Below are 9,987 nucleotides of genomic sequence, written 5' to 3'. Positions count from 1 at the left end.
ATCTTCAAAGTTAGCTTGCTCCTCCACCATAGGCTCGGCCTTCGATGTTGATATAGCATCAATCTTGCTATTCATCGCGGCTAGTTGGGCCGTCAAGAGAGCCATTGGGTCCGAGCTTGAGGTGGTCGCCACTTTCTTCAAGTTGATCCTCTCTATCGGAAATTGAAAACTATTTGCGGCTAAGTTCTCAATGATGTGGGTGGCCTCCTCATGGTTCTTCTCCAACAATGCTCCATTCGCCGAAGCATTCATATCCCTTTGCATTTCGCCGCTACATCCGGTGAAGAAGGAGCAAATGATTGTATTTTGGTCCAAGCCGTGGTTGGGACATTTCCTTAGCATTTCCTTGAACCTCTCCCAAGCCTCATAGAAGGACTCTCCATCAAATTGTTGGAATTGCACAATATCCTTCTTCATCTTCATGGTTTTACCCGGAGGGTAGAACTTCATAAGAAATTTTTGAGCCATCTTTTCCCATGTAGAGATGGATCCACTTTCCAAGGCTTGATACCACGTCTTAGCCATGCCTCTTAGGGAAAAAGGGAAGAGCCGAAGTCGAATGGCATCTTCCGGAACTCCATTGACCTTTATGGTGTCGCAAATCTCCAAGAAGTTCCCAAGATGCCCATGGGGGTCATCTTGAGAGAGACCGACGAATTGGTTTTGTTGCACCATATGTATGAGGGCCGGCTTGAGCTCAAAATTGTTGGCGTTGATTCTCGGGGCATGCACTCCTCCTTGTTGGACAATGGGTTGGAACATATTGCTAATAGGTGGTGGTGGAGGTGCATTTCTTAGAGCTTCTTGCTCATTGATTTGCCCTTGCATGGCTTCTAATTGCATTTGAAGTTGACGGATTAAGTCGTGATTTTCCGCCATAGCTTCCTCCAACTCTCTATCTCTTCTTGTTCTTGCTTTGTTGTGTCGACAAAAAGCTTCAACCTCAAGGTTTATAGGTATAAGAGGTGCACCCTTAGATCTTGTGTTCATACACTACCTATCAACCACCAAGAACAAGAAGTCAAAACACAATCTTAAAATAGAAAACAAAAATTAAAGCAAGTAAAATGTCTAAAGTAGTTAAGCACAATGAAGCAAAATATCACAAGCAAAGAAACTAAACTAATCCCCGGCAACGGCGCCAAAAACTTGTTCGCTATTATTTTCACCACGCCGCAAGTATACGGGTAGTTGTAATATATGGAAGCAAGGTCGTATCCCACAAGGATTAGTAGTTCAATCTAGTGATTATCCTAATTCATTTTACTAGACTATTTAGACTAAAAAATTGAGTGGTTGGTTTGATTATCTAACTAAATACTTAACAAGTGCAAGGATGAATAAAAACAAGTAAGCAAAGTGGATTAATAAGATGATGAAGGTGATTTAGGGACTAGGCATCAATGGATAAGTAATGGATTTCAATTAGCTCAACATTAATCTTAACATTCCTAATTATCTAGAGTGATCTCCCAACTAGTTCTAGCCCCCTCCCGGACGACTAAAACGGTAGATTACGGGTCATAGTTGCCGTCCCCGGTCAACTTCTAACCTATAACTCCCAAAAGCACACAAAGATCGACAAACTCTCACCCAACTCTCAACCTCTCGGTTTATTGAGTTAATATGTTTCAAGCACCTAATCTATTATGATTATCCTCTCCCGATTCAAAACATAAATTGGAAATGCATAGAGAGTGGCCAACAATCCATACAAGATATAAATCTAGGGCTTGAAAAGATAATAGCAATAGAAATAACTAAGAAATATATTGAGCATAATATTCAATCCAACACAGCACCCATCTAGCCTAATCCCTAAACCAATGGGAAATTAGCTTAACATGTTCAAACACAATAAATCAAAGTTGAAGGTGTACATAATGAAAGAGAGAGTAAGAAATGACAAATCCTATTTATGAGCTTCTTCTTCCTTCTCTTCTCTTCAATGGTCTTCAATGGTAGATGGGTGTGTTAAAGGAGGCTAGGGTTTAGTGTGTGGAGTGTTGGGGAAGATGAGTGATGGAGAAGAAGAATAATGAGAGAAAAAGGGGAAAAAATGGGGTTTAAGGGCTGAAAAACGCGACTCCGCTCTTTTCCCGCGGTCATGGCCCGCGCCCGTGGTGCTCAAACGTGGGCAAAACTCAGGGAACCCGCGGTCCCGCCCCGCGGCCGCGGGGCGGTCACCACCCGCGGCCGCGGGTAGTGACCGCGGGCGATACCTTCCCCACGGACGCGTGACCGCGGCCGCGGCCTCTGTGCGCGGCTGACTTTGTCGGCCCCGTTCTCCCTCGTCCGAGCTCCGATTCGGGCGCCGTTCACGCTCATGGATTCCTCTCGAGACGTACTTCGATCCTATGCTCTCACAATTCTCCAATCAACTCTTGATTTGCCCTGAAAATACTCAAAAACTATACCAAGCAATCAAAACTTCATAAATACTCAAAATTTGGATACAAACACATATATGCAATCAATTCATGGGGAAAAATGACAACAATTCGTGTGATATTGAGGTATGAAATCCATGTTTGTCAACATTCAATAACTTTTTCTCCACTTTCAATACACTCAATAATATTTTTCTTAAAATGTGTGTCACTCCCTCCTAGGAAGTTCTTTCGTGGAAGAATGGAGTATAATCTAAAACAAAATACTCTCCAATCTTACTGAACTTGCAATGCAATCATTAGAGTGAAAGAAATAGCGAGGATATAGTGTTATTAGATACAATTCATTGCAACAACATAACTCTATATGAATCTAAAATAAACATGACAAAACCTATTAAATTATTATTGCCCATTGAAACCTCAAGGCCTAATTAAATAAATCATGATCTAAATATCAAATCGCACAAAATAGAACCTCGACTTTCAGAAAGTAATAAGAAAGATGTGGATTTGGCAATGATTTTTTTTAAAAATAAAAATAAAAAAATTGAATCTTAGAACTTGCTAAAGCAATAAAATTAATCGACCACTAATACACACAATCAAAGCCTATTTTTCCATAATTTGATTACACAAACCAAAAACCCTACTGATAAAGATAGAATCCAAAAAATAAATACCTGAAATTGGAGAGCTCAGCTGTGTCGCGTGGATCAGTGAAGAGCACGAGAATAAACATGAGAAGAAGAACAATCAGTTCTCTGCGGTGCGATTTTCCAATATCAAACCTATTCCTGTCAGTTCATGCATAAAGTACATTTAAGTGAAGAAACAATCTATAAGTATTCTCTGATCTCATATTAAAGAATAAACCCTGAGATGACCATTTAACTGAAGCTCAGTAGAAATAATCATAATACGCAGCTCATTCTTCCCCAAACCAATTCGGTTGGCGAATATAAAACAAAGATAAGGCGATGCTAAAGACCGGTAAACAACACGCAACCGATTTGCACAAAATTAAAAGACACCAAAAGAAAAGGGATATAAAATACAACAAATGGTATCTAAACAGAGAAAGTAAAAAAAAAAAAAGTTAAAGGGTTGAATGAATACCATTACGTAGACTAATAAATAGATAATCTATATTAGTACATGATAAATACGTATTACATGAAAAAACAAAACTTGGAAATTATAGTCTATTCATGGATTTCATCAGGGGTGTTGAAGAATACGTTGCTTCTGTTCCAGTTTTTATCAGGTCTTGCGGTCAATTTCTCCAAAAGCAGTGTTGTTGGAATTGGAATGGATGCCGACTCAATGAGAAGGATGGCCTCGACTCTTAAGTGCAAGATGGGATCACTCCCTTTTAAATATTTAGGGATCAAAATAGGTGGTCGAAGGAATAGTGTCGTCGATTGGAATTATCTCGTGGAAAAAGTCAAGAAGGAGATTGGGGGCTGGAAAAAGAGAAAACTCTCTCTGGCAGGGCGCATTACTTTGGTCAAAGCCGTCTTGCAGGCTGTACCGATCTTTCAGCTTTCTTTCTCTTTTATACCAAAAGCAATTGTGAGGAACCTTAATTCTTTGTTCGGGCAGTTCCTGTGGGGGGGAGAGTATGGTAATAAGGGAGCCATTACGTGGATCAAATGGAGCGATTTGTGTCACAACATAGGGGAGGGAGGGTTGGGTTTCCGGGACCTTGGGGTGTTCAATTATGCTCTGGTGGTTAAGTGGCTTTGGAGATATCTAGTGGGGGGCGAGGATCTTTGGGCTAGAATTGTGAAGTCGATTTACGGAGAGGTGGAATGGGGTGAGGATGGGGTGAGCTATAAGGGCAGAAGAAGTAAGTGTGAGGGCTGGTGGCCGAAAATTCTGTCAATAGGTGGGAGGTCGGGTGTGGGGTGGTTTCTGGAGAACTTAACACGGCGTATTGGGAATGGGAGAGATACGAAATTCTGGGTCGATAGGTGGCTGGGAGATAAGCCAATCAGATTGGCCTTCCCGAGACTTTTCTCCCTTTGTGTTAATAAAAATGCTTCCATTGAGGAGTCAGGGAGGTGGGTGGGAGGAACGTGGGTTTGGGAATTTCAATGGAGGAGGAAGTTGTTTGAGTGGGAGAAGGAGATGTCTAACGCCTTAACTGAACTTATTTGTGAATGCGTTCCAACTGCAGGTGAGAAGGATGTGTGGAGGTGGAAGAGATCCAAGGATGGAACGTTTTCAACCAAATCTGCTTACGAGATTTTTGTGGAGACTAGAAACGTGCCATCTTCGGATCCTGAGTCAAATACTTTGCTTGCAAAAGTTTGGGATGCTCCGACTCCACACAAGGTGCAAGTGACAGCCTGGAGATGCTTAAGGAATCTGCTTGCGACTTGTGATAACCTTATTAAAAGGAAGGTGGCGTTGGCGGATGGAGAGGAGTGGTGTAACGGATGCATTTGGAGAATCGAGACGGCGGACCACCTTTTTCTTCTATGCCCGAAAGCTCAGCAGGTGTGGGACGCTCTTGAGAGGTGGATGGGGTATAGCTCGGCAAGACCTAGCAATATTACTCAGCATTTTACCCTGTTCATCAATCGAGGAAGAGGTAAAAGGACTGAAAATCTTCTTAAAGCCTTATGGATGTGCACAATTTGGCTTTTGTGGAAACGAAGGAATGAAAGTCGTTTTGAAGGGAAAGTTTAGGAGGTGCAAAATCTGATCGCGGAGATTAAAGGTAGAGTGTGGAGTTGGCTTATCATCTTCAAGGTTCTTGAGACGGATGCTAGTTTTCCAGTGTGGTGCTCAAGCGAGTTCTCGCTATCTTCTTGGTTCAATTTGTAGGTACCTCTGGTACCTTTGACGTTTTTCAATAAAATTCTCTTTTTTTGATAAAAAAAAAAAAAGAAATTAAACCCTGTTCTAACTTTATACGTAAACACTCTTATTCAAACATAATCTACCTGATTTCCATTATGCCAATATACAACACTCAACCGATTAGCACAGCTTAATTGTATGCATCAGATAAAATCGTCAATTGTATCTATAAGATATAATGATTGTGTATGGATTGTAGATATCCAGTTAACTCAATTAGAATGAATAAGATAAAATCGTCAGTTGGATCTATATAAACTCAAAAAAACATTGACATACCTTTACGGAAAAAGAGAGCAGAAATACTATTTCTGGTACTTCAACTTGCCAACCGAGAAAAGAATAGTGAGGTGGTCTTGGGTACATTCAGGTACTGTACAACCGGGTTACACTTTTACTTAAATTTTGACCCGCATTTTAATTTGGACTCATATTCTGACCCAATTCATATAAATAATACTATTTTGGGTATGTATCAACCCGGTTATACGGTACACCCAATTGTACCCAAGATTTTGTGAATAATAGTTTAGGTTAAATAAATAAAATTAATTATACACCTTTTCATATATGAAATATAAGAATAGTTAATTTGTTAAAGAATTCTACTTTTGATAGGATTTATCTATATTTGAGTCAATCTATAATTTGTTAATAATTGTTGATTAAAAATTTAGAAAAAATAAGAATTGGTGTTGATCAAATAAATGTTAATATATTGAATTTAATTAGTAATGAGGATCTAGCATATATATTTGATTAGGTTCGAATGTGGTGGAGTCTATATATATATATAAATATATATATATATATATATATATATAGGGTGTGGTTCTAGAGAGAACTACATTATTTGTGAGAACGGGAGAACCATCAAATCTAATGCATCCACTGTAAAAATTAATGCATTCGCTGTTAAAATTAATGCACTAAAAAAATAAAAATAAAATGCTCCCTTCAAGATTCGAACCCAGGATCTGCATTCATCCAACAAGATGATGCATCCACCGTAGATCTTGATGATCAAATGGCTGAAAATGGTTCTCCGGTCTTCTTTTATTTATGGTTCTTTCTTGAACCTCTCCCTATATATATATATATATATATAGGGGAGAGTTCAATGGAGACCACTCCCTTAGATAAAGAATAAAGACCAAATCATGTGCGTTGATCTTGTTTAATCTAAGGGTGATAATTTAACCCTTAATTATGATTTTATTTCATTTATTTTATATAATAAAGGTTAGGTTTGTCATTTGTATTTCCTTTATCTCTCTCTTCCAACTCACGGTATATCTCTCTCTTTCCCATTACTCACGCTCTCTCTCTCTCTCTCTCTCTCTCTCTCTCTCTCTCTCTCTCTCTCTCTCTCTCTCTCTCTCTCTCTCTCTCTCCCTCTCTCCCTCTTTCCCAAACTCACGCTCTCTTTCTCTCCCACACAGCCGCCGCCTCCCTTTTCCAGATCTGACATCGCCGTCGCCGCTTCTGCTCCGCCGCCATCCCCTTCATTCTCCCTTCCACCGCCTTCCTCCCCTATCGCCTCCATCTCCTCTTTCTCCTCCTACTGCTCCGTCGGCGTCGCAGGCGGAGGGATTCTCGAGGTTGTGCTGCCCCGGCGTCGTCAGGGTGAAGTCGATGAAGACGACGATGGTAGAACGCTTGTGGTGGCGACCGCCGCGCCACGCCGGATTTGCAGATCTGCATATCGTCAATGAAGTGTTCGTAGAAAATATCAATGAACATACTGATGTTCGTTAATATGTTCGTAGATAACCAATGAACATACTGATGTTCGTCGATATGTTCGTAGAAAAACCAATGAACATACTGATATTCGTCGATATGTTCGTAGAAAAACCAATGAACATACTGATGTTCGTTGAAATGTTCGTAGGAAAACAATGAACATACTAATGTTCATCTATTATGTTAATTGACGGATCAGGTCCCAGAATGGGAAAAGAGAAATTTCCGGGATTTGTTCAACGGGATCCCATATTTCAGTAGATTTGAGTGGACTTATTTGCCCTTTTTGGATTAAATAAATGTAATTAACCAATATTTAATTACATGTAAAATCAAATCAGGAAATTATATGAACCGTTGATTGGAGTGAGATGAATGGCCTTGATTTGGTCTTTATTCTTTATCTAAGGGAGTGGTCTCCATTGAATGCGACCCTATATATATTTGATTTTATTTCAGTTCAATTATCCGTAGAGCATCCACATTGGGGTTACATGATAGCCTACATGATAGCTTACTTGATGAGGGGGGACCACATTGTGTAAATAGGCTGCATTGGGGTTACGATAGCCTACATGATTTTTTTAGTTTTGATTTTTTCATTTTTAATTTAAGTTTAATTGCATAAATTTAAATCACACAATTTAATTCAAATTTAAATTGCATTAATTTTGAAATCCTAAAAATTACATAAAACTTAATAAAATAAAAATAAATTCTAAAAATAACTATGCAACTCTATTTCGTCTATGATCGCGTGAGCTACACCGTCGGATGAATCAGACGAAAAATCGTGGTCGGATTCCGCCATTGTCGGAAGAAAAAAAAAGGAAATATTGAAAGGTGTAGATTGGAAAAGTGAAAGAGAAGAATTGTTGAGTGAAGAAAGTGAGGAAGAAGAAGAAGGAAAAGAGAATATAAAGAGAAGAAAAAATAAATAAATTCGAACGGTGCACGCAAACCGAAGCAATCAAAGCTGCCTTCAAAATTTAAAATTCGAATTTTTTTTATTTTTTTTAAATGGCGCGCGTCAAACACGCGCCTGAATTGAATGGGCTATCGGGCTACACGTTAGAACGTGTAACCTCGTGTAAGGAGATGTTGCATCGGCTTACACGATGACGACTCTACACGAGTAGGCCGCATCGTGTAAGCGATGCGGATGCTCTTATTAATTTGTCATGAAGATAGGCTGATCGAATATTTAAAGAGTGTTAAATATCGAAAATTGTCGATTAAAAGTTTAGAAAAAATAAGAATAAATGAGAATTGAGGAAAATTGAAATAGAGTGATTATACGATGCCACCTACGCTAGAGTTTATTTTGCTTAAATATATATATATATATATATATATATATATATATATATATATTTTAATAAGATAGTTGTATACTAGTGAGTCTTATTAGAATAAATAAATTATAACAATATAAATATCTTCCAGTATTGAGTAACGGTAAATTAGGATTAAAAGAATTCATATTATAATTAATGTATGTTAAGTGGTATAAAAAAATATTTTAATACTTTAAAAATGGTTGAATATTATTGCATACACGCATATATAATGAGTACAATTAATTACATTACCTAATATAGAATGATGTATATAAATATAAGTATATAACAATAATAATTGATTAATTACTTAAAATCTTATTTCTAGAAACGGAAAGATTTAAATAGAGTTAAATTTACTATTTACGGAATTCGGTGTTGTTATAATTCGTTGTTGTTATAATATAGTAGTACTTCTATAGATGATAAAAGCACTGTTTGTCAAACAAGTACCGTCTTTTTAAATTAACAATGATCAGTAAATGTAAATGATCACTAAAATATTCATAAATTGAAAAACATTTTTGAAAAATTAATACCCACAAAACAAAATAGCCCGGGAAACCTAATTTTGGCAATTCCCCCCAAGTAAAATTCCGCTACTATAAACCAATCCGAGCTATTCCTCTCTCTCGCTTGACTTTCTGTTTCTAGAAATTATCAGACGCGCAACAATTTGAACAATCGAAAGGAAAGCGGAGCCGAAGCGATGGAGAATACCAACGCATCGGCGTCACCCAACGGAAACAATCTGGCGAGGTGGTTCGGCACGAGCGTCGTGGCGGCGTTTTTTGCGTCGCTGGAGCGGTGCTCGTGCGTCAACGTCGACGCTGACGGTGAAGAGGACGACGACGAGGCCAACGACGATCCTCTCTTGATCACCACTTTTTACTCCTTCAATTCCACTGCCTCTTCCTCCAATGGCGCTAGTCAGAGCGGAGATGGGAGCAGTTTTGCCTCCGCCTCTCAGAATGTCCACGCATGATCTCTATCAATTAGGGTTCATCTGTATATGGTGTGTAGGTAAAATCATAGGATATATTCTCGTTTTGGTTTATGCAAATGCTTGTGTATATATATGTGTGTGCATCTTTCTCCTGATCGTGTTGTGGAATTAGAAGATTTAGACGCGATTGCGAGAGACATAGTTTTGTTGTGAATTTGATCTCATCAAAAATGGGGGAAATTAGGAATTTTTCTTTTTCTTTTTTGATCAATTTATAATTAAAGATCGCCTCACCGTGTGCTCGAATCCGATGCCACCGTTAATTAGATATATGTTGTACAGGGAAGCTTCCATGTAAAGTTTTATACTGTAATTGATGACTTTGGTTTTGGATTTTGAAAAATTACGCTTATTGAATCATATATTTATGTTACAATTCTAGAATCTTTATTGTAAGTTCGTTCAAGTCCACCTAAAAAGTTGGAAGTTGGTCTGATTAGCTCGTGTTCATGTATCTGGTGGTGTGCTTGAAGAATTAAAACAATTACATACGAGTATATTTTTATTTGGATTTGATATACCTTATAAGAATGAGGCCAATGTATCCTTGTCACGACCGGTCCTAATTAAGGATAATTAAGCCGGGAAACCGTGACTAATGGAGGGATATTAGAAGCGGGGTAGTAGAAAGGGG

The 9,987-nt window shown here is 38.5% G+C and overlaps 1 non-coding gene across 1 annotated transcript; it reads left to right on the top strand.

Annotated features, from left to right (window-relative positions):
* Window positions 1-313: 313 nt before the first annotated feature.
* LOC130996311 (small nucleolar RNA R71) lies at window positions 314-420 on the top strand. The gene has a single exon (XR_009092496.1). It is a non-coding gene; the product is annotated as a small nucleolar RNA R71 (small nucleolar RNA).
* Window positions 421-9,987: the final 9,567 nt, after the last annotated feature.

The sequence above is a fragment of the Salvia miltiorrhiza genome, chromosome 7 (assembly GCF_028751815.1).
Source record: "Salvia miltiorrhiza cultivar Shanhuang (shh) chromosome 7, IMPLAD_Smil_shh, whole genome shotgun sequence".
Classification (NCBI taxonomy): Eukaryota; Viridiplantae; Streptophyta; class Magnoliopsida; order Lamiales; family Lamiaceae; genus Salvia; species Salvia miltiorrhiza.
Note: the sequence above shows the minus strand (reverse complement) of the source record. Positions and strands in the feature narration are given on the sequence as shown.